The sequence below is a fragment of the Haemaphysalis longicornis genome, unplaced genomic scaffold, assembly GCF_048455015.1.
Source record: "Haemaphysalis longicornis isolate Haplotype H1 unplaced genomic scaffold, Haemaphysalis longicornis Haplotype H1 scaffold_4, whole genome shotgun sequence".
NCBI classification, from domain to species: Eukaryota; Metazoa; Arthropoda; class Arachnida; order Ixodida; family Ixodidae; genus Haemaphysalis; species Haemaphysalis longicornis.
Window position 1 is genome coordinate 119,445,901 of NW_027526361.1, and position 23,495 is coordinate 119,469,395.

Consider the following 23,495-nt stretch of genomic DNA (forward strand, 5'->3'; position numbering starts at 1 on the left):
GGCACAATATTGAAGGCAAGCAAGCGATGTGAAAAAATCCGCTTGGAGTTGAGAACCAAACTCTTTCGTGGATGCTTGTTGACGTTCTGATGATCGCTCATCACTCAGAACTTTCATTTGCGTTTTATTATCATGTTCTGACTCACTATGGTAGCCCTGCTTGCAGGAATAAGGTAAGATGCGCTAGAATCATGCCCAGCAAGCTTTCACCAAGCCGCCGTCGGGCTGTGAAGCGAGTTCAGCACTACGAGCCTACTACATTGCAGCGCCACCTAACAATTTCGAAAAGAAACAAATACAAGGCTGTTGGAGACTTTGTCAGAATAAACAGTACTACTAAGACGCGACACTAGACTTCCGGAAATACCCTCGTATGAAACCGGAACTGGGGCCCTATTCTCGACTGCACAAATTGCCGGCAATTCGCCCATGTTGTTTTGCGTAAGCACGACGTTAGCAATCAGTGACGTGCTGCACTGATAGTTATGACGACTTGCAGTGTAATTTGACGAGTCACTCATAAAGATCGCTACCAAGGTATGAAATATTGTGCAAGAAAGATATAAAAACATTTGGCATGTACTATAAAAATTAAGACTGTAGCTGAGGCTGACAAGAAAAACACATTTGTGGTGGTCAGATTTGGCGTCAACACCACAAGGCGATCGAGTAACGTTGATCCAAAAGCGAGTGAAAGGCGGATGTCGAGCTAAAAAAAACATCACACATTTTTTTTACCGTATGTATTTATTTATTTCAATCGCTTTTAGTGACGTAGCTGGGCACTCTGCTTCAATGCAAGCTTTGTTGCGTTATCACCTTCCCTGCCGCCACCGCCCCCACGCCATCGTCTGCTGCTATGTTAATAGTTTATGCGTGATCACAGAAAAAGACGGCCGCGACCATCGCTTCTATCACACATAAGAGCAGCAAAGCGCTACGCCTGATAACCACGGAGCGCACCGATGTCGCCGATTCACTCATTCGTCAAGCTTGACTTCAATCAGCGCTGTAATGAACCAAATAGTCACTTTTCTTTGTTATTTTTCTCTTGAGTTCGATCATGTGACCCAACAGCTTACTAGGACGAGTATGGACAAATGGCATGCATTGGGTTCTCTTTGTCATGGAGAGGCTTGTCCTGCCCTCTTATGTTGCGGTTACGCCAAACAAATAATTTTTATTTTATTGCCAAACATAAAAGCAAAATACAGCACGTTATTTGTATACTCCATGATCGCTGACTTGGAAGCAGTTGAAAGTATAATTTGTTTCGGTAGGAAACATGCTTTAAACAGCGCGCATGCGAAACTGCGCCTGCTGCAAATTGCCGCAGATTTCGCGGCGCCGTAAGCCGGGGCAATGTTTTGCCCTATTTTGCTTGTATTTTTCGACAAAAACAGCCGCCATTTTCAAGCTGTTACGTAGCCTTACGTCACTTTTACGCAGGCTGAAGTTGCCAATGCATGACGTAATCGTTCCCGCCAACTGTTTAAATCAGGGTGTCGAACCGGAATTTTTTCGGGTTCGGTTCGGGTTCGGGTTCAAGCCTTTCGGGTTCGGTTCGGGTTCAGTTCCAGAGCACCATTCCGCTCCGGTTCGAACCGGCTCGAACGGGTTCGAACCGGTTCAAACGGGTTCGAACCGGTTCAAACGGGTTCAAACGGGTTCGAAGAAAAAAAAAGCAGGCGTGTTTTTTTCTGTTAATTTTTTGTGCTCGTTTTTCGTTTCCTTATAAAATCGGCATAACAACAAATTCATAATGAAGGTTTCTTTGTCCAAATATTTTGTCTTCGCCAAACTAAAGCGACCCTGCAACACGTTTTTCAACTTTTGTCTAAATCTTGAGTGCTTGCAGAAAGTAGTCAACCAACGCATTATACTATGGGGTCGCAATGTGCCTCAGCCAAAAATTACTGTTCTCTCCTCGTCAGATAACATAGAAACTTGCTCAAAATATTTTTCTCTCCTTCCCGGTCTTCGCGTTCTTCGACCGCTGAATGACGTCATTACAGCGGTGTAGCAGCTGTTTGCCGGCTTTCCTTAAGTTGCAGAATAGAACGCATTTGATAGCCATCTAAAAAAAGCCACAAAAGCGAAGCAGAAACGGAAGGTGTATCCGCAGCGACGAGCAAATCACGCACTGTTGCTCTGTGCTGGCAATAGCTATAGTTTTTGCAGTGCTTCCAGATGCGAAGAAGATTGAAGGCGTTTTCGAAAGTGTTTATTTATTTATTTACTGCTTTTTATTTGTTTATTTATTTACCTAGTTATATTTATTTATTTGCCTAGTTATATTTATTTATTTATTTATTTATTTACTGTTGGGTTTAACGCGCCGTCACAACGCCGACGACAAGGCGCGCCATAGTGGAGGGCTCCGGATTAATTTTGACCACCTGGGAATCTCTACGTGCGACGAAATTTCGGACACACGAACGTTTTCGCTTTTCGCTTCCATCAGAAAAGCGGCCGCCGCGACCGGGAATCTAAACCGCGTCTGTGTGCTCATCAGCGCTACGCCTTAGCCACTGAGCCACCTCGGCAAGTTTATCTAAGGTGTTGAAGAGCTCCTTTAACTCCACCCGCAAAATGTTTTCTATGGTAGTGTGACGAGCATGTGGCGCCGACTGCCAAGCGTGGCAGGTGGCATTTAGAAAAATTTTCTACTGCTCATCTTTTATCTGCTAACAAAGCTGTTAGAAAGAAAGAATGGCTCTAAAGACTCATTGGACGGCGGGTATAGGACGACATTGGATAGGGAACCACTGGAGATAGGAACTTGCTAATGGCCCTTCAGCGACTGGTGACAGCGATTGGGCTCTAGGAAAGATGATAGCCAAGTGAAGTCACAAGCAGCAGTAATGATCACTTGTAGAGAGAAAGAGAGAGAGAGAGAGAGAGAAAATGAAGTTTAATTCAATCGAGGCAATCTTTAAGAGAGGCGTCCTCATTCGAAGGTGCCGAATCGACAGCTGTTTCCATCAAGAACAACTGATCTCCCAGGCCGCAGCTGGCCATGGCTGTCTCCCAATTCTCTATGGAAACGTGAAGGTGGGATGGATCTACGGCACACTAGTCGCAGCCGCCTACTATGTGTATGAGGTTCCCAGGCTCTCCACAGAATCAACGCAATGGAGAGGGTTGTGTCCCGTCAAAGAGGTGAAGTCTGGCGTTGTGTGGGAAGGTGTATACATATGCCCACAGGGTGCGGAGTAATGTTTCCTGGTTAATCGGTAGCGATTTGTGCGGGGAGGAGTACGTTCTATGGAAGAAGCCAGAGTGCTGAGTAACTTCTTGGTCTGTGACTGCAGGATGCATGCACTCGGGCCGGGCTTCATCAGCGCCGGCTAAGCGAGTCAAATCTCGAACCACGAGGTTGGTGATCTTGTTTGCCATGGATGCCAGTATGAGCTGGCGCCCATACAATCGTGACTGGTCTCTGATTGAACATCGGAAGTGTTGTAACATGCAATCGACCGTTGGCAAAGTTGGGCCACGCCTGCTAAGGGTCTGTTATGAGAGTTTTGACGCCGCTTTGGCTAAGCGCATGTGCTATCGCCGCTTCCTCAGCTTAGAGGGGGCTGTGTTCGGCGGTTGAGATGCTACACCGGTGGGAGGCTGCAGAACGGTAACACAAAGAGAAGATACTGAAGAGTGCTATCGGGCGGCTCTTGCATCAAACCAGTTGATCGTCCCTCCCTTTTTTTCTTGCAGTTTAGTTTCTTTCCAACTGTCTCCCCTCCTATATACACACGTTTTGAAAACTCTTTGATGAATATACAATATGCATTAGGCAATTAGTTATTAACTTTAGTCCGAGATGTCAATTTTAATATAGCAACAACATAATAGCGCAATACGGGCATAAAGAAAGACCTTTTATAGCATTCAGGCGGTCTTCACATAACTTTGCGGCTACTTTGTGCGTGACAAAATTTCCTGATTGGTCGAGAAGGAGAACGCTGCAAAATTTCCAAATGCCAAGGACCCCAAAGATATCATGTTTGGTCCGACCGTCGAATCCGCCTTAACTGACCCGCTAATTCTTTTAATCAAAATTAATCAACACACCAGTCCCAATAATTCACATAAGCTCATTCACTCACCTAACTAATTTCTACTTCAACTTTAACTTTATTGAGCATTTCGTACATAGAAATGCGAGGACAAACACAAAGGCAGAAAAAGCCGTAGGCTAACGTAACTGTTTACTTCATAGCGAGAGGTGAGCCGAAGCCCAAAAAAACAATGCCCCGACGAGCGAGGTTACAATACAGAACTCGGGCAGAGCGACCGCATGGATTCGCTGCTCAAACAGGAATGAATTTTAGCGCCTGGGCTGCTTCTATTTATACCCAAAAGCAGCAACGGTCAAAACGCCAATAAGTAGCAACACGTCACGAACGTCACAGACACACACAACGCTCTTTCCACTGTTCGTGAGTCATCGATAGCCTCGGCGCACGTTGAGTCCGAGAGAGGGGAGAGAGTGTCCTTGAAACATGCTGAGACATGCCTCGCCGGGCCGGCAACCGTCAAAGTTTGAAGCGCGTTGAAAGCGAGGCGACTATACCGGGCATGTCGAGGCGTGAATGTATGACTGACCGACGTGCTGGCACCTGACGCCTGTGGGGCGCACGTCCGTGGAGCATGCCTGGGCCTGTTCAGTCGGCGCGCCATCGAATGTTCATCGCGCCGATAGCGAAGCGTCTGAGCCGGGCATGTCGGGACACGAAAGTATGATTCACCGACACGCTGGCGCCTGACGGCAGAAAAGCGCACGTGGTGGCTGCGCCGCCCAGCCGAGGAGTGATGCGGGAAAATACGGCGGCGCTGGCCGATTCGTAACAAGGGGAAACGGGAGAAGAGTTCGGCGTGGTCCTGGATTTGACAAATAATTAACGAAAAATTCCAAGGGCAAAGCTTTGCGTTTTGAAGCTAGAGCAGGTTGCTTTCGAACTAAGAGCTTTGTGGGGAAGTATACAAAACAGGAAAAAAAAGAAACTCGTGTACGTACTATGAGCACCTCAGGGGCCCACGAGTGGTTCATGTCCAGAGTTATCCCGAGGTATTTCTGGGTGCGCACATAATCCAGTCGATGACCCCCAACGATTACATCCCTATTTCATATATGCCGCGCTTTCAAGGCGCTTTTTCAAAGAAAGTGCTACGAGTTGTGCGACGCCTCCACCAGATGGCGCCACGGGTCCCGCGACCGAGAGAAGACGCAGTGAAACATCCCCCTCGCGAGGGGCACGATCAAATGCAGAGCATTTCCGGGGGCGCACGACGTTAAGTAGTTTGCGTCACGTTAATGTTGTTGCACTTGTGGCAACTGCTGACGAGAGAGCGCTCGTCAGCAGTAATTTGAATGAGTCAACGATATAAGGCGCGTTCATAGCGTCCCATCCATTCTGTGTCGGCTGTGTGGCGCAGTGGGTAGAGCACCATGTACATTGCGTTCCCCCCGAAGAGTCGAGGGATCGAAAGCTGGCGCCGGATAGTATTTTTTTTATATAGTAGGGAGGGGTCCGGTGCGGACTACGGACGTCAACGCGGGTGACATCGTGAGTTACTGAAATGCTCTGCATTTAAAAAGCTGCAAAACTGCAGCTTGACGAGGTGTTCGCACCTTACGGTTGGCGTGGCAGAGCAGAAACAGGAGTTTAAAGCATACGCACAGGAAATAATCCTAAGAAAATAAATCTCGCCTTAACATGTCGATATTACATACAAATATAAAAGAAAGCATTAAAACGCACTCCAGCTCACAGTTTGTAAAATATACTTATTAAATGATATACATACACGCATATAGGCACTCATAGGTACATACATACATATAAAGGTTACAAAACAAAACAGGGTACACAGGTACATAAAAAGAGAAATATTGGATATGTACGGAACCTGTGTAGACACAAAAAAAGCAAAAGACAAAACTTGAAGAAAAAGTCATGTTATATACAGGTATGCATACACTCATCAAAATCTGCACTACAGAAGTATCCACATAAATAAATACACACAATATTGGCACAAAATAGTGTCCGGTACTTTTTAGATGCTAAAGTATGCAGGGAATGAAGACAATGCCAATAAAACGCTTCAAAATATTACAAGTCATTTTGGCTAAACCAAGGTTGCCACGAGAGACAACGCTTAATAGATTGTCAGTTAAAAATGTTATATGTTCAGCAGTAAACTTTTCCTTAAATGGGGCCTTTTGAGCACACTAAATTGACTAGCGCAATCGTTAGATTGGGTCGTCAACATCATCTGTGCCAAGTATTACTCTTTTACGCGCAGCGGAAAGCTCACACTTTTGTTGCGAAGTTTGTCGCTTTTTTCTCACCCTACCCTTCGTGTTTTTGGACGCCGCCATCTTCACATGTCTACGTCATCGATTCCCAGATGTTCGTCATGAGCTAGACATCCTGCTATTGGGCGACTTTTTCACACACTTCCGGCAAAGACATGAGTCGTCTGCTCAGCGTCGGCTCGCCGGCTGATCTGCCAGCGGAGTGCTTGGACATTTTACGACAAACGAAACAAGTGTAAACAAACGCTTAACCGTTTGTATTGAATGCAACAGGGCCATAACACGACATGGATATTCTCTTACTTGAGTACGTTCCATAAAGAAAGCGTTGAAGCCCCGTGGCAATTCTTTCTTGCAATCGCCGAGAACTCCCTGAGCGGAATGCCCGGGTTTGACGCATACATTTTATTCAACGTCCAAACAATCTAGAGATGCGTTTCGAACGAACTCACAACATGCGTTGCAAGTCCGAACCGCGATTGACAACGATGGGTTGCCTACTCCAGCCCCTCGTAAATTCGGCACTCACCTCGCGCGCGGTTTGCGGGGACGAACAGCAAGTCACTTAACTCTGGCGCACAAGCAGAGATGGCTTTTAGCCACGCACACGCCATGCGAGGTTGAGTCGTACGCCGCTCGAGAAAGATAATCCAGCCCATGGGAAGCACTATCCACCCGCAGAAGCACAACGTCGCATTTCATCGCGAAACAAAGGCGTCCACAACACACACACCATCGCCTCCTGTAATGCCAAATGCATCTCACATTTCAAATGGGAGTGAGTAGTATGCCTGCAGTGCCAATATGCCGCGAAGTGGGGCCCCAAGCTGAACCGGGATCACGCAACCGTAACTGACTGCTAGAGCGGTTTGGGCCTTGTTGCCAGGGCAACCGATGTTTGATATTGTCAAAGGAATGGCGCTCGCTCCAGCGCTAGAAAGCTCAGAGCCGCGGCGGAGGATGTTTTGCCAACGTTGCCGCTCTCCACCACGCGTCGCCCCAAGCTGAACTGGCGTTTTGTGCACAGGTTCTGTATCGGTTTAAAATGTCTTTTTTACATGCCGCCGGCAGGAATTACTACCGCCACAAAATAAGACCCGGCACCAGCGGGGCCACATCTGATACGGCGCTGTTTGGATAAACAGTGCGCTGTGCATCCAAGGGAGCGAGCGCACGATCCTCCCCGTGCGGCTGCGAGTTCGCCGCCGATAAAAAACACGTACCGCCGATAGCAAAGTCTGCAGCAACGTACACCGCGAAAGGGCAAGGCCAGGCCGCCGCACACATGCGGCCAGATTTTTCGTTCGCTTTTCCAGCCTTGAGCGGAGTGCGGGATTCCTGGTGTCAACAAAGCTTGCCCGTAGCAGACGGCAGCGTGAGCAGCGGAATAGCGGAAGTACGTCACCGCCGAGGAGCGCAGCATCATGGGAGGGAAGGCTCGCTCGCTGTCAACAGCGCAGAGTAACATACAGAAATAAAAAATTGAGAGTACGTTGAAAGGAGGAGGAAACGCGGCGCGACGATAATGCGCGGTTTTTGATTTACGATTTCTCAGCTAATACTCATCGCTTTAACAAAATTCTTGCGGGAGGAGATTGCTAATACATTGCTTTATTTGGTTACATGTACATCCACGCATCGGCGGAAGGCATTTCAGGACCCCTTTAAGTCTCACTTAGAAATTGTATTTATAGCTATGCCACTCTCGGCTAGGTTATTTAAAAGGCGGGCAGTTCGGGATTGCAACCATTCATTGCCATAATTCGTTCTTGAAAACGGCACGAACCCTGCACTCCTTCCCCTAATTTCGTACGGTACGTCCAACGGTTTTCTTAAACTACATAGACTTAGATATGCTGCGCCGTTGTGTTGCAAGCTATTTTTATACTTTGTTAGAAGATTAAAGTTGTAGATACATTGGACAGGAAGCAAATTATACTGCAGAAATAGTTCGTTGGTGTGAGAGTCATATGGTACAGTTGCGATATGTTGAATGGCCTTTTCTGAAATAAATGCAGCTTATTAATATTTTTTGCGGAACTGGTTAACCATACGAGGCTGCAGTAATTGATGTGAGCTGTGAATATAGCATGATAACGAATAAGTTTAATATTTGATGTAACCACAGACCGTAACCTACAAAGCACCCCACACGCTCGAGATAAATCAGTGCAGACGTGATAGACATGGGCATCCCATTTTAAATGTTCTTAAAAAACAATGCCTAATGTTTTTATTTCACTGACTATACAAATCTTTTCAGATCCGATGTACAAACTGAGGTTTCTGTCAACAGATCTTTGAGCTGGTGAAAATAACACCGCTTTAGTTTTCTTAGTATTTATTTTTAACGAGTATCTTTAGTTCATTTGTGAAGCTTTTTCGGAGGGTTATATTTGCTAAATGCAAAAGCTGAGTAGTATCACATGATTGAAAGGAAATGTTGGTATCATCTGCGTAAATAATAAAATGTGCAATGTCAGTAATTTCTACGATATCATACATATAAATATTGATCAGGATTGGCCCTAGAAGACTGCCTTGCGGAACTCCAGCCCTTACTTCTTGTGAAGAAGAGTTGTGTTCCTTTATTGCTACGACCTGTTGCCGGTTACTTAAATAAGATTGCAAAAGAGTAAAGCCCCCGGAATCCATAATGTTGTAATTTTTAAAGCAATATTAAATGACTAATTCTATCAAATCCTTTAAGTCTGTAAATATAACTAAAGTTACCTTCTTTTCTTCAAATCCCTGGATTATTCATTCTTTTTGCGTTAGTAAAGCTAATTCGTTGGCATATGTTTACGAAAACCGAACTGTTTTGATGATATAATAGAGTGTTTGTCACAGAAGGACACAAGGTGTTTCGCGATTACTTTTTCTACCCTTTTAAAATAACTGGAAGTATAGAAACCGGTCTATAATTGGAAAAATTGATTTTGTCCCCGGATTTAAACAGTAGCGTGACCTTAGCTTGCTGCATCTTTTTTGGAAAAACACCAGTAGTAAGGCATAAGTAATATATATGGCTAAACGGCGATGCAAGAAGGTCCAGTACAAGCGTAATAGGCCGAATCTGAAGCCTATCGATTTCTATGGCCTTGCTATTTTTTAGTGACAAGAAAATCGACCATATTTCCTGAGGCGTTACCGGAGAAAAAAAGGCTCTGTCGGGGTTGAAATCCTTTAGGAAGCTCATAGCGCTTTCATTGTGGGAGCATTGCATAAGATTCGTTAAATAGTGATTAAACTTGGTTGCCAGTTCTTGACCCTTGAGTGGTTTATTATCTACTGTCAATTCAAAGTCGTCGTTACGGGGGGTAAGTGGGTGCAAAAGTTTATTCAATTCCCGCCACATGACATCCCGCCGGGAGGAAGCCTCAGAAAACACATGTTCGAAGTACATTTTTTTTAGTATAGCGTAAGAACTTTGTCACCAAGTTTCGGTACTTTTTAAAGGCTACAAAATCGTCCCTGTTCTTTGTTTTTACAAACTTATGGTACAATAAATCTTTTTTACGGATCATCTTCAGACATTCGTCTGTAATCCATGGTTTCCTTATATTCTTATTTTTCTTGACCATCTTAAGAGGAAAAGACTTTTTATATGCATCTTTATATGATTCTAGAAAAGTATCGTAAGCATCATCTCCAGTGGTGCACAGAAGTAAAGGGTTCCACCAAATAGAGGGAATTTTCTGACGAAAAGTAGTCAAAGTATTCTGATTGTGAAAAGCGAAAGATTCGGGGCATTGCTTACATCTTAGTATTTCTGTGCGCATTGAGAACATATATATAGGTAAATGGTCACCTATATGTACACCAGTCACACCGGACATGGTACTGCTACTTGTATCACTGGTTATAAATACATGAATAAGACTTTGGGAAAGACGGCCCATACGAGTCGGTTCTTTGATCACATTCATGCAGCCGAAATAACCGAAAAGGAGCTCTAGATCACGCGAATGTGCGCTTGCCTGTAATATGTTAATGTTAAAGTCCCCACCAATAGTTATTTGTAAACCATAAGACGAAACAAAATTGAGAAGATCTTCTGAAAATGCGAAACAATTTTCGAGTTTTCCATCAGGGGGGCGGTACACAACAACAAAAATAGCATTTTTACATTGCACCGTCAAAGCTTCATAATCTGTCGTAACTGTCGAAAATTCGTTCATTGTACTACAAGAAAGCTGTGTAGACACGAGCTGTAACACACCCCCACCTCGCGGTGGGACCTATTTAGAAAGAACGTGTTGAAGCCCGAAAGGCGCAGCACTTCTGTGTCACTCGTATACCAGGTTTCCGTTATCATGACAACGTCGAACTTGAAACTTTCAAAGCTGCGTTTTCTTTTCTTGTAGTTTCACATTCTTCTTTCATTTCCTCGTAGCTTTTGTTAAAGAATTCGCAGTTTTTTTGCATTTCCACATTTTCTTTCCTAGTGGTTTTATATTCTTTTTAATTTCCTCGTAGCTTTTCTGCATTTCCCTTACTTCTTTTCGAAATTCACGCTTAAGATCAGCGATCTCGCGTCTTAGGTCAGCAATGTCAGTTTTCATGACCAAAGCAATGCGGGATTATACACAAAGGCACACAATAGCAATGACACTGGGTGGTTGGCACCAGAGGCAACAGAAAAAGTCACTGAGTAAGCGAACAAAGATTACTGCAGAATATTCAAACCTGTGAAATAGGAAGGCGACTATCAGGCGACCGTTCTGTTCGCTGCCTCCGCTGCCAAGTGATGCTGAGGTGGACGGAGCGTTCTTTTAAAGGATTCACTTCGTGACGAAAGCCACACGTGGTCCAGGAAACAGGGGGTGTGGCGAGGCGATGTGGCGAGGGGGTGTGGCGAGTCTACCCGCTAACCCGCACTAATCGACTTCAATCCATTCACCTCTTAAGTTTAAGGTTAAGCAGATTCGAGATAACATAAAAATGCTATCAAATATACTTTAAAAGTGGAAATTAGGATTCCCCATTTTTTTAAATCTCATGTTCTCTTAGAGCAGTGACCGAAAGACACAACGGCACTGTCTACAAGAAAAAGGTTAATTTTGAGAACTGCGAGTATTTGTGTCTCAGTGCTGTTTGTATATAACTGCCCATTCAAACTATAAGTGGAAGATATGGATGTATTGTTGATGGTGTCCCTGAAGGCCTTCACAAGCGGACAGGGATGCATGCGAATTAACAAGACATTAAAAACTTTGCGCGATTTTAAACACCATGTAGAGAAACCATGAAGAAAATTCCATGATATGTTGCCTCGTAATATGCGTTATAACTTAAGTTATTCTAAACGTAAAAGATAATTGGGAGAGATGGGCAGTGCCTAACGCCAACTGATAGTATATACGGACAACTTTACAATAAATTGAGGGAAATAATTAGAAGAGAACATGATGGGCCTTGGGAACTGCAGACTACGCAAAATATTTCATGGTTCTGTCTGGGGAGTGGCAAAATATCTTCAGACGCAAGGTAGGGTACCGAACTGGATAACTACAAATCACATTTTTGAAGCCCCGGAACCGGTTCGGAACGGTTCCTTCGATTCGTTCCGGTTCGGGTTCAGTTCCAAAATGGCAGAAAAAATACGGTTCCGGTTCAGTTCCGGTTCCGGGCAAAAATTCGGGTTCGGTTCCGGTTTTCGGTTCGGTTCCGGTTCCGGTTCGACACCCTGGTTTAAATTACGTCATGCCTTCTCACCCAATCACAGAGAGGGCGTGTATTACAAGCAGTATTGTTGTTGAATAGTAAAGACAGGCTTACGTTGTCATGTCCGGTGCATTTGGTCTAGTTTTTCATTGCCGGCCAAGAATTATGCACTTTCAGTAAAGAGAAATAAGGCAAACTTTAGAACTGGTGCCCGTAAACGTCATGAAACGTCGAAATGACGACAGCACACACAACCGCTTTGTAAACTGGAAGCACGTGACCAAAATTGAAAGCCAATCAGAAAAGACTTCCGGCAAATTGCCAGAATTGCCGGCAATTTGTGCAGTCGAGAATAGGGCCCCTGGCCGGTGAACAGCTGGCGGTGTTCAAGGCCAATTGGAAGCGTTCTCCTCGTCTGAACTGGGCCCGACGACTTGGTGTTATCGTTTGACTTTCAGCGGAAGCTCTTATCGCAGAAGCAAGGCGTAGATAAAGTGGACGCGCGAGCGGCATGCTTGTTTTGAGGAGCAGTAGCGGGCAACGGAGGCACCATGGCAAATGAGCTTGAAGTTGGGTAACTGCGTAGTAGCGCCAAATATGAATTTCGCAATGCGAAAACGAAACCGAAACTGCTGGAAACTGGTTGAAAATGTCAGGAACACTTGCTAGACATGCGGGGGACCATCAGAAATAAGCTTTGGGAGAATAAAGCTGCCCTTTGTCCGAACCAAAGATCATTAGTGAATAGCTGGGGCCATTTTCAAGTAATTATCACCTCTCAACGCTGTCGGATTACAAAGCTGTCCCCATTATTTGGTATTTGACTTGCCAGGAGCCTTTTGACAAAACAAAATATTACGGTAATGCAGCCTAACCACGACCTGCATCCTTTTTTTTCAAGTGCAGCAACCACGCCCCCTTCGTCAAAAACACGCGCACCTCAGCTCGCAAAAAATGCCGCCAAAAATCTCAGTGTCGCCGGAGCAGGAAAATTTAAACTGATTCTAAAAGGGCAATGCCTATACTAATCACTGGCTGTATTAGGTGTACGAGAAACGACTACAACATGTCGAAATAGGCAATATAAATCATCGATCACCGGTGATCGATTTGAATAGGCGTGGTAACGAAAGAGTTAAGGGGCGAAGCCCCTAAGGGGCTGGGGCAGTTAGTGTCTCCTGTCGTAGTCGTCGTGATCGTCGTCTCATGTAGTCAGGCTACTGAAGTACCAGCACACTCGTTCACGCCTCACGCTGGAACATAACGCGTACTAAAAAATTCGCAGTGGCTTAGCTCGGCTATGCCAGGATATACGTAGCGTGAGCTAAAGTTCAGCTGGTTATTCTAAGGTTTCCCTGTTGTCTAGGATTAGCTGATTATCATGTTTACTGTTGCTAAAACGATTTCCAAACCAATACAAAACAATCCAATGTAATCCAATCCAGTCCAGTCTAGTCCAGTCACTGCTCCTCGCGCATGGCGCCTCCCGGAGCACGGCTCTATAGGAGCCACGCGAAATGGCTATCAAGGTGCTCCGGCGCAGCGTCAGAATCGGCTACTGCGCAAAGGCGGCGCACAGCTAGGCACGCGCAGGCGCCAGTGCGTCTGCCGCGGCTATGACGTCACTCCTCTCGAATGCGCAGACCGGGGAATGTGCAGATTCAATTCTGTACACACCCGTACTTCCAATTGGATTGGATTTTAATACAACACAATCCAATCTAATCCAATCCAATCCAATTTAATCCAATCCAATCAAATTAAATCCAAGCCAAGCCAATTCAAGCCAACCCAATCCAATCCGATCCGATCCGATCCGATCCAAACGAATCCAATGCTCCTCGTGCTTGCGCTGAACGGCCCTTCACGGCCCACGCGAAACTGGTCAACCTCGGCCGCTGTAGCTTACGCTACAAAAACACCAGGGCACTCGTTTACTCTTCGCGCTGGAGAGCTTCGTGTAGAGAGCAAAGCTGTATACCTGTACCCCCCAACGGTTTCATCTCAGTTATCCGTTGGCAAAAAAATGCGTATCACCCTGTGAAGATGGTTGGAAAGCGAAGCTGTAAACGACGCACACAAGGATTACCCGTGTGACGTCACTTGAATTTCCACACGTGGTTCTACAGAAAGTGAAACCAGAAGCAAGTAAAATGCTTTTAACCACATTCGTTATTACTTCAAATAGATCTTCTTTGCTACGGTCAAATCAATGCGCGTGATCTATGAACAGTGGTTGGTGGAGTTGTATTGGTAAAGCACATGAGTGGAAAATTTTTTATTAAAACGAAAGAAACCTCAAACCCCGTGCTAGACGCTCACTTCTCCGTCTCTGCTGCCGGTCTCGTCACCTCTGTCGGCGGCGGCCGAGACGGAGGAGAAGTGAGGTGGCATGCGTTGGTGTCAGCTTCCTTTAATTTTTACTGACATTTAGTGGATGCGCAGGGCGCGTACACGGCCGCAACACGAGCCATGGGCGGAGCACAAACCGGCCCGACAGGTGGCGTGACGGTATCACATGGCATTGAGCGAGGCTGCAGGGTGTAAACCCGCACATGTGCTCGGGGAGTGCACCGTCTTTCTCCCCTGTCTCCGCGTGGGCTCGTAGCTCAATCGGTAAGGCAACAGGCTCTCGCTCCGTTGCTCTATTTGTTCCAACTACGGTTCCTGGCGGTGCCAGTAACTTCTTGCATTAGTTCGCGGCGGTTTTCTGTCTACAAAAACGGTCGCGACAGAACCCTTTGGGGGTAGAGGTGAAACGCTGCGCTTTAAAACGCCAAGGCGCCTAGAACACACTTGTACACTGCATGCTTCGCCCCTCCCCAGTTTGACGTTAGTGGAGATAGCCCGTAATTTCTAAACTATCACCGCGGAGCAGTTATAGGCTAACTACCTCGTACTTTTGAATAGCGCTTGTTCAGTAAGCGTCCCTCAAATGTTTCAAAATATCTGATCTCTACCGACTGTATTCCTTGGCGGTAAGCGTTTGCAGACGCGTGGTCGTACTGCTGAGCTCTGTGCTTGTTCACCCATAGCGAAAGTTGGTTCCCTCAACTTTGGTTTTACGCTGTAGGATATAACTTTCCATGGATTTTTTTTCCTTAGTGTCTATATTAACTTCACTGACTCTTTTCCCGCATAAATTGGCCTTAAATTATACTACTAGCGTACCAGTCAGCGAAGCATCGCATGAGCGCTTGTATGAAGCGAATTGGACTTACGGCTTGATACAGTCTAAAACTACCAAACTGAAAGAAGATTGTTCAAGGCACAAACGTGGCGTGGTTTATTTTCAACTAAGCGAACGAACTGCGACGGCCCGCCTGCGGCCGCCCGAGTAAACGCGGGGCCGACTGATCCTGTTGGAGGATCGGCGAGCCGTTCAATAGCGCAGTCAAGCCAAGCCATCTTATATTGACGTCATCCGAAACGTCATAGGAAATTGGCAAGTAGGATGCAGCGAACAGGACAGCATTTTAGAATTGATTTTACTACTGAGCAAAGTGGCGTAAACACAGCGAGAGGGGACGAAACATGAGGTCAAGACTCTAGACTACGATTTGCGCGATTAATCCCGCAATGCTTACAAATCACTTCAGTGTCCCTTTAAGCCACATTTATCCGGAAATTTGGCTGGGGAAAATCCTTGAACGTCTACTTCAACGGCAGCCGGCACGCGTGGTCGCATACCGAAGAACGCATAAGGTGATGTAGGCAGCACGAAAATGCCGCACCTCAATCAACAGCCGCACGAATACATTACGAAGACGAATGCATTCCTAATGTACTGATACACTGCCTACACACAGGATAACAATTACGAATACACTGCCACCACACAAGCTAACAATTCCAACAGACCTACCATTCGCAAATGGTAGCAAATGTGTTAAAAGCAGCGCTTTTGCATTTGTACACATAAGAAGCCTGATGTGTGCCTCGCAATTCTTTTAATGTGCCATAAAGCGCATCGTATAGTGGCAACATGTTTTGCCCAATGTTTTTCGAATGGGGTTTCATTAAGAATACCTTCCAATTTATTGTAAAAAATTTCTCGAATAAAGTACGTGCTTTGTTTCGGCTTCCCCATGAAGAAAAAGAATTGTTACGCATGTAAGAAATTTATTTGTGCTTTACGGCGAGCTTCGTGTGTTTACTACTGTTCAGCATCAGCAACTTTGAAAGAATGATGTTTATCACGTGAGCATAGTTCTAGTTTGTAGTTTCACACGACTAGCTCGAGAAGCTCCCTGAAGCCACTCGTGAACGCACAGTAGTTCTTGTGCGCATATTTAGGAAGCTCAAGTGCCAACAACAACCGTGTGACAGGCATCTAATCTGATGGGCATTCAGGAGGCAGCGAGGCACGACATGATGGTGGCGGTATTATAAAAAATTGCGTTTACTAAAAATTGCTCTCAACATTGGGTGTTCTATCGAAACAATTGAACAAGAGGCCGCTTACAACTTCTTCCCCAGCGCCAGCCTTACGCCTCCACCTCCCCACCCTCGCGTAACGGTTACGGACGAGGACAATGAAGAATCACTGTTCACTATGGCGGAAATGGAGACTGCCCTCCACCAGGTTAACAAGCGTAGCGCTCCTGGTAAAGACGGTATCACTTGGACTATGCTCAGAATTTAAACGAACAAAACAAACAACTCCTCCTCCAACTCCTCAACGATGTTTGGAAATCTGGCTCCATCCCTGCCTCCATGAAACACTCGGTTATACAACCTATCCCCAAACAAGGGAAACCAACAAACTACGTCCGCAACCTCCGACCAGTCTCTCTAACATCCACGATAGGTAAACTTCTTGAAAGGATGGCTGCTAATCGTCTCACTTACCACGTTGAACAAAGGACCAACCACTTTCACCCTGGCCAGACTGGTTTCCGCCCCAACATGGGGACTCATGACAGTCTGTGGCTTCTAAGACGGCTCATCAATACAGCTCGACCAGGCCCGCCATCAGGACAACCACATATTTTGGTGGCAGTTGATCTGCAGAAGGCCTTCGACACAGTGTCGCATGAAGCCATACTGGCCGAAATCGAGAACCATTATCCGGGCAAGAGGATGTACAACTACGTTGCCAGTTTTCTAGAAAACAGAACGTTCGAGATCCGAACGGTCAACGACGATCCGAAGACCTACTACAATGATCGCGGAGTACCACAAGGCTCCATAATATCACCCCTGCTATTCAATTTGGTGATGAGAAAGGTGGCAATTGACGTACATAAAACCAGCGGCGCGCGCCTCACCGTCTATGCGGATGATATCACGCTGTGGACGGAGCGAGACGATTATCCTACCACTGAGGAGGTGTGCATAGACCTTCAAGCAGCCCTTTTTGCCCTAGAAAACGCCATCCAGGCAGCAGGAATGCATCCCTCACCGGAAAAGTCCACTCTACTGCTTTTGGGTGGCAAAGAACAGGAAAGACAAAAAGTCCATCTTTACCTTGAAAATCAAGAGATTCCGCTGTCCTCGCAAGGTTGGATCCGCCTACTCGGCGTTCCTATCAGTCAAAAAGGCAACGCCACAGAATGGCTCAAGCAGGTCCAACAGGGCTGGGATGCTACAGCCCACCTTATCCAAAGAATCGGCACGAAATTCGGTGGCGCAAGCACCGCCCTCATCCGGAACATCGGTAGAGCCATTCTAACTTCCCGGCTAACATATGGCGGGACCTGCTTCAACCTGACGCAAACCCAATTAAATAAAGTTCAAACATTGCATCACAAACTGCTTCGCGTCATCACCGGACTGCCTCGGCACACCAAGCTAAATGACTTGTATACTTTTGCATCGCTGCCACCAATTGAAACAACGCTGGAAGCAGCGTGCGACAACCATTCCGACCGTCGCGAACTCACCGTTCAAGGCCGTCATCTCATCGCCTACGATGAGACACGAACTTTTACACCTGGCCCGTCAGCAGACCCTTCTTTGACCCGAAACCCGCCTTGGCAATGGACACAACCGGTAAATCACAAACCAAGGTCGACAAAAGAGCGCAAAAGGCACAAGCATCAAAGAAACACCCTATCTCGCTTCCAGCACCTACTAGAACTAGGCACATACTGATGCCGCACTACCATCCGACCGATTTACGTGCGGGATACACCACGTCAACGATCCGAGCTTGACAGAGTACTTGACGTTCTCTACGAAAACCGAAATCGACCCACTTACAGCAGAACTTAAAGCCATTCTACTGGCCACCGCCCTACTTAAGAGGGATCTACCGTCCATCAAGACAAAACACAATCCCTCTAAAGTCGTCATATATACTGACAATGCAGAGGCAATCAGCACAATGCACTCTCCAGATCCGCATGACTATATCTCCAATGCAATTAGACGAACCATCGACAACCTTGCCGAAATGAATGACACCACAATTCTTATAGAATGGACCCCCGGCCACCAGTCCAACCCAGGGAACGAGACGGCCCATCGCATGGCATCTGTGTCACTTCGTACCTCCCAGAACTCTCGTGCGATGCCCGCCCCACTTCCCGAACCTGCCCTCCACAGCCCAGTCGTCGAACGCCGTATCCGAAAAATGCGGCGACGCCGTCACCTCAAGGAAACGACCCCAAGGCCAGACCCACCTGTTCCCGAGGACATCCCGCGAGGCCTTCAGGTCCTTCTGCACAAGGCCCGCTTCGGCACAGCCGTCACTCCTGACGTCCGCGACCGATGGACCTGGTACCGACGTTTCGGCAGAAAAAGACCAGATGGCTCCACACCTGTTCCCCCTCCTACCCTTCCCTGCCCCTTGTGCAGTGCCGACCAACCCACCATACACCACCTTCTCTGGAACTGTGCCGGACTCTCCGAGGAACGGCGTAGGTGTCTACCTCCTCACGTCACTTCCCTTCAAGAATAGATAACGCCTTCGAGCGACGTGAAAGAAACTTTACTGACCCTGTGGGCATTTGCTGAACGTACAGGTGTAGTGAAAATGACCTAAATCAAGTGGTCCGTGTGCGGGGCGGACATGCTTTGTGATTGAACCCAATCCCCCCCGCTGGTTTATTTCCCCTCCTCTTCCTCCCCTTCCCCTGCACGAGGCGTTCGACCTCTCCCTTCTAAATAAATTCATTCATTCATTCATTACTAAAAGGCCGATTTTAGAAAAATTCCAATTGGATCTCATCAAGCAAGAACTTATGTTAAGCAAGATAAAACAGTGAGTACTGAGGAGCGCCTAAACTAGTACAAACATGTTACGACGCTCCTCTGTCTTTAATTGGGAGCTTGATGCACACGGCACGAACATTTTTGGCGCTTCCACCCGCTGCATAGAAGGCCAGAACCGATGCCGTGAAAAGCACTGCTGAGAGGGCTACCGCTGAGAAGGCACTGCCGCCGTTCTGCCTGAATAGCGTCGCTCCCGAAGCAGCGAGGTGTGCCACGGGCGCGAACGTGAGCATCGACCAGTGCTGGGTGTCGATGGCGTGGAAGGACACTAGGGCCAAGAAGACGTGCAAGACGCTGAAGCCGGCTGTGGTGAAGGCCGAGGCGGTCAGGTCGCGCGGGGATCCGCCCAGCAGCCCCGTAGTTCCCGGTCCCAGTGCGTCGGCAAGCGGCCCCAGCAGCGAGAAGAAGCCGCTCATGGTGCCGAAGCCGAGGCCGGCTGCGTAGGCGAACGCCAGGCGAGTGCGGCCGCCTTCGTCTGCCCCGGTCACGATGTTCACCACCAGCTCGGCCTTGCGCATCGCTCGGAAGTAGAGCAGCCGGAACGCTTCCTGTGCGAAGGGAACCCAACTAGTTCAACGTCCTCCTTTTACGATGAGCGTCTGCATTAGAGCCCGTCTAGAGAGTAGAAGTGGAAGGTGTTTTGTGCCTGTGCTACACGGCTGTTTCAAAGGCCTTCCGTAGGTCATTGAATCAATGGTCTATCGAGTGCCCCATTGTAAATACATAGGGCGCAGTTGTCGTCCAGAGTCTAATTGTCAATGAAAGGTACCGTCTAGCACAGGCATTGGTCTTGTCAACTGAAGGGCTGGTGGACTGCCCAATATTTGTTTAGATCAGCCAAACAAGCGCTACCGGGACTGAAGCTTAATGTGGCCAAGTTGGTGGAACACATTAAGCGAAACTTTCTATGAATTACTGATGAGGATGTTACGCCTAACCGCACTGCAGAAAAGCCAACCTTACACAAAAGAAATGAACATGATAATATTGCTAAAAGGCGAAGCAGCAAATGAACGTTTACAGAATGAGAGGGCCCATGATGACAATGACGATGATGATGATGATAGAAAGCGAAGCTTTCTTCCATACAAATGAAAAGTCCACAGTTCAATCAGCTCAAGCCCAAAGCAAGGACAACGTGGCGCTAACCCAATGAGCAAATTCAGGTGACCCAATTACGAACTAGTAGACAGAAAGTCATAACATCACACTCGGTCAGCTCAGCGTTGGCGTAGACTTGCACTTTGGCTGATTGAACTGTAGACTTTGCATTTGTATCGAAGAAAGCTACGTGTCTCAACCATGTTTCTATAAAGGGGCGTAAGATTTTCACGGAAAAAACAGCGCAATCACACCACGAGGGAACACAACTACCATAGACGAGTGCTTGTTTTGTTCTGCTTGTCTCGTTCGTCGTCACATTTGCGCTGTTTTTTCATAAGTAGGTTACAAAACACCACGTTTTATCTTGTGAGAAGTTCATGTTTTCTTTGCGCTGTTATTATCCGCCGCGGTGGCTCAGTGGCTGAGGCGTTGCGCTGCTGAGCACGAGGTCGCGGGTTCGATTCCCGGCCGCGGCGGCCGCTTTTCTGATGGAGGCGAAAGCAAAAACGCCCGTGTGTACGAGATTTCGGCGCACGTTAAAGATCCCCAGGTGGTCAAAATTAATCCGGAGCCCTCCACTACAGCGCGCCTCATCGCCTGCGTTGCGTCGGCGCGGTAAACCCTACAATCAGTCAGTATTTGCGCTGTTATTAACGGTCACTCTTCTGCATCGATATCTGGAACATTCTCAGGCGGTAGATTTTCGCAAGGTGACTTGTAAATAAAATACAACTGAAAACTTTATCCCACGCGTAATACTTTATGCTAGCGTCCCTCTGAAATACACCCGGCATGGACCGGTATTCTGCAGTGTTTGGCGTCAAAGGTCGCAAACTGCGTAAACGGGAGGTAAGATTTGACACCTACCTTCGATCAACCCGTACGGCTCCTAATGACAATCATACAGTTTCTCAAAACTTCGCAGTTAAAAACAAAGTCTTTCTGGTCTCGAATTCGAATCCAGCGGCCACTGCCTATCAAAGGTAAGCAGTATGCTAGCCTTTTGCTGCCAGTATGCTGCTGAGGTAAGCAGTGTGCTAGCCTTTTTAGGCAGAAGAGGGAATTGGTCACAACTCCGACTGAGAGACCGCTATTAATCGACCAGTTTGGGGGAAATACTCAAGGCGGAGTCAATTCACCCGGGGCCCCACTTGCGCCACCTTGGCAATTTCTTTAAAACTGGTCGCTTACTCTATGTAAAGCAAGCCCGTGGCTTTCATTTACCCACATCCACAGGTGAGGTTTGAAGGCTCCATTCCCGTGACTATTGTTTATTCATGATTGCTGATGCCCAAATGAGGTATCTGTGCTGCATGAGAATTTTGTGCAAACGAAACCCAAGTCATGCGGGTGGCGAGGAGAGACCATCTCTTTCAAGGAATGCATTTTCGCAACTTTCGATATAAAACACTATTTACTGACCAGGCGAACACGATTTTCGTGTCGTCAGCAGCGTCTCACACTGTTGGCACCTGTACATTCTACAAATACGAATTGCTATTTTGTACAGCAAACGATAACTCAGTAGGTTGTCTTAAGCTCAGTTTGTTTTTAGGTATCATTGTTTTTCTAAATCCAAGTTCTTTCTCCAATGTAGGGTATTTGAAAAAAAGGCTCGTAGCAAAACCCATCTTGATACGCCTCTAACAGGCAGTAGGTTCGCGCAAGATGCGTGCAGTGCTTGCCTGGCAGAGAACAGTGATGGCGACTCCCGGTGCGACGTACGGGCGCAGCGGTGCGAGGGCGAACCAGGCGAGCGAAGCGGCGACCAGCGACAGCAGCCAGAAGAACGCGGCCGTCACGAAGACGATTACACGGCTCGGCTCACCTGCCACGGTCAGCAGGAACATAGACAGGGCCGGGCCGAAGCCCATCAGGCAGCACCCGACGTACTCTACCACAGTCATCCCTTTTCTTCTTCGTCGTCGATTCGTAGCGATGGTGTGTGCTCGCCAGGTATCCGTAGCGCCTGCTACAGCTGGTGGGTGGCTCGCTCCAGACAAGGATAATTCGGTGAACAGAGGAAATAAAATCAGTTAGGAAAGGAATTTAAAAATAAGTAATGACTTATCAGTTTCAAAAACACAACTGGAAAATTATGCTGGCGGACGTGCAACTTCTCACGCCCAACGCCCATTCTCGTAGCTTCGGATGACAGAAAGAGAGAGAGAGAGAGAGAGAGAGAGAGAGAGAGAGAGAATATTTTTAATAAAGACCTGCTAGTCTTTCTTGGGCTGTCTTTTGATCTGTCTTTATGTCTGTCAGTCTGTCTGTCTGTGGCTCGATTCAGCCACCCGGCCAAAGCAGAACAGAAGCTGCGCAATAGTCTTATAGATATACCCACAGCCAAATCTAAAAGTCCAAGTCCTGTTCATACTTGTCAAAATTGTTGAACAAGAACAAGGCATTACGCAAATATAAGGCAGAAAATCAATACATACGTGCTATCTCCAGTGTTCCTTTATTGAAATATCCATGGATGCTTAATTTAGCGATAGCAAATGAAATACTCCATCAACGGCAGAAAACCATCGCCTGCTGATGTCCGCGGTACAATACCTTCTGAAGGCACTTAAGAAATCAAACGGTAACACCAACGAAAGGTTCCACTCGATAAGTTCTACGTTCTGCTTGAAAAGCACGTGGAGTAGGGCAGCGTGGTTATATAAACACTGTAGCAGGGTGCCTCTGTTCACGCGCGTCTCCGCGTACGGCAGCGCTGGCATCGAGGCAACCGACTTGGAGCAGTGGAACGCGATAAATATAAATTGACTTGACCAAACCTCCAGTGTGTTATCTTGGGAGGAACGAGACGGGAGACGAACAGCATGAGAGGTGAGCGGGAAATAGAAAAGAGGCATTTACTTGCCAATGGGCGCCAGTCGACTGTCGTATTTCGTTGACAGTTGCAACGAAAGCAGCAGATACGCGGACATCTTTTTATCCAGCAGAGGCTAATGTATGGGCCTCGCCCCGTGGAAGGCATCTCTAATTCGGGATGCCTTGACTTCGGCTCGCTGTCTTTGCTCTGGATGTTAACGGAAGAACGACGCAAGGCAGACCTGGGCCATGGCTGCCCTTCGCGGGGATGACAACTTTACTGACACGGGAAATCTGCATGATGATGGTGATTGAGTGGCGCATACCTTTCGGGAGATTCAACATCCTCCCGCGCCTGCAA

General features: G+C 47.0%; 1 pseudogene; it reads right to left on the reverse strand.

The window, feature by feature from the left end:
* Positions 1-19,236: 19,236 nt before the first annotated feature.
* LOC144179968 (gamma-secretase subunit Aph-1 pseudogene) lies at positions 19,237-22,221 on the reverse strand (annotated as a pseudogene).
* Between the last annotated feature and the right edge of the window lie 1,274 nt (positions 22,222-23,495).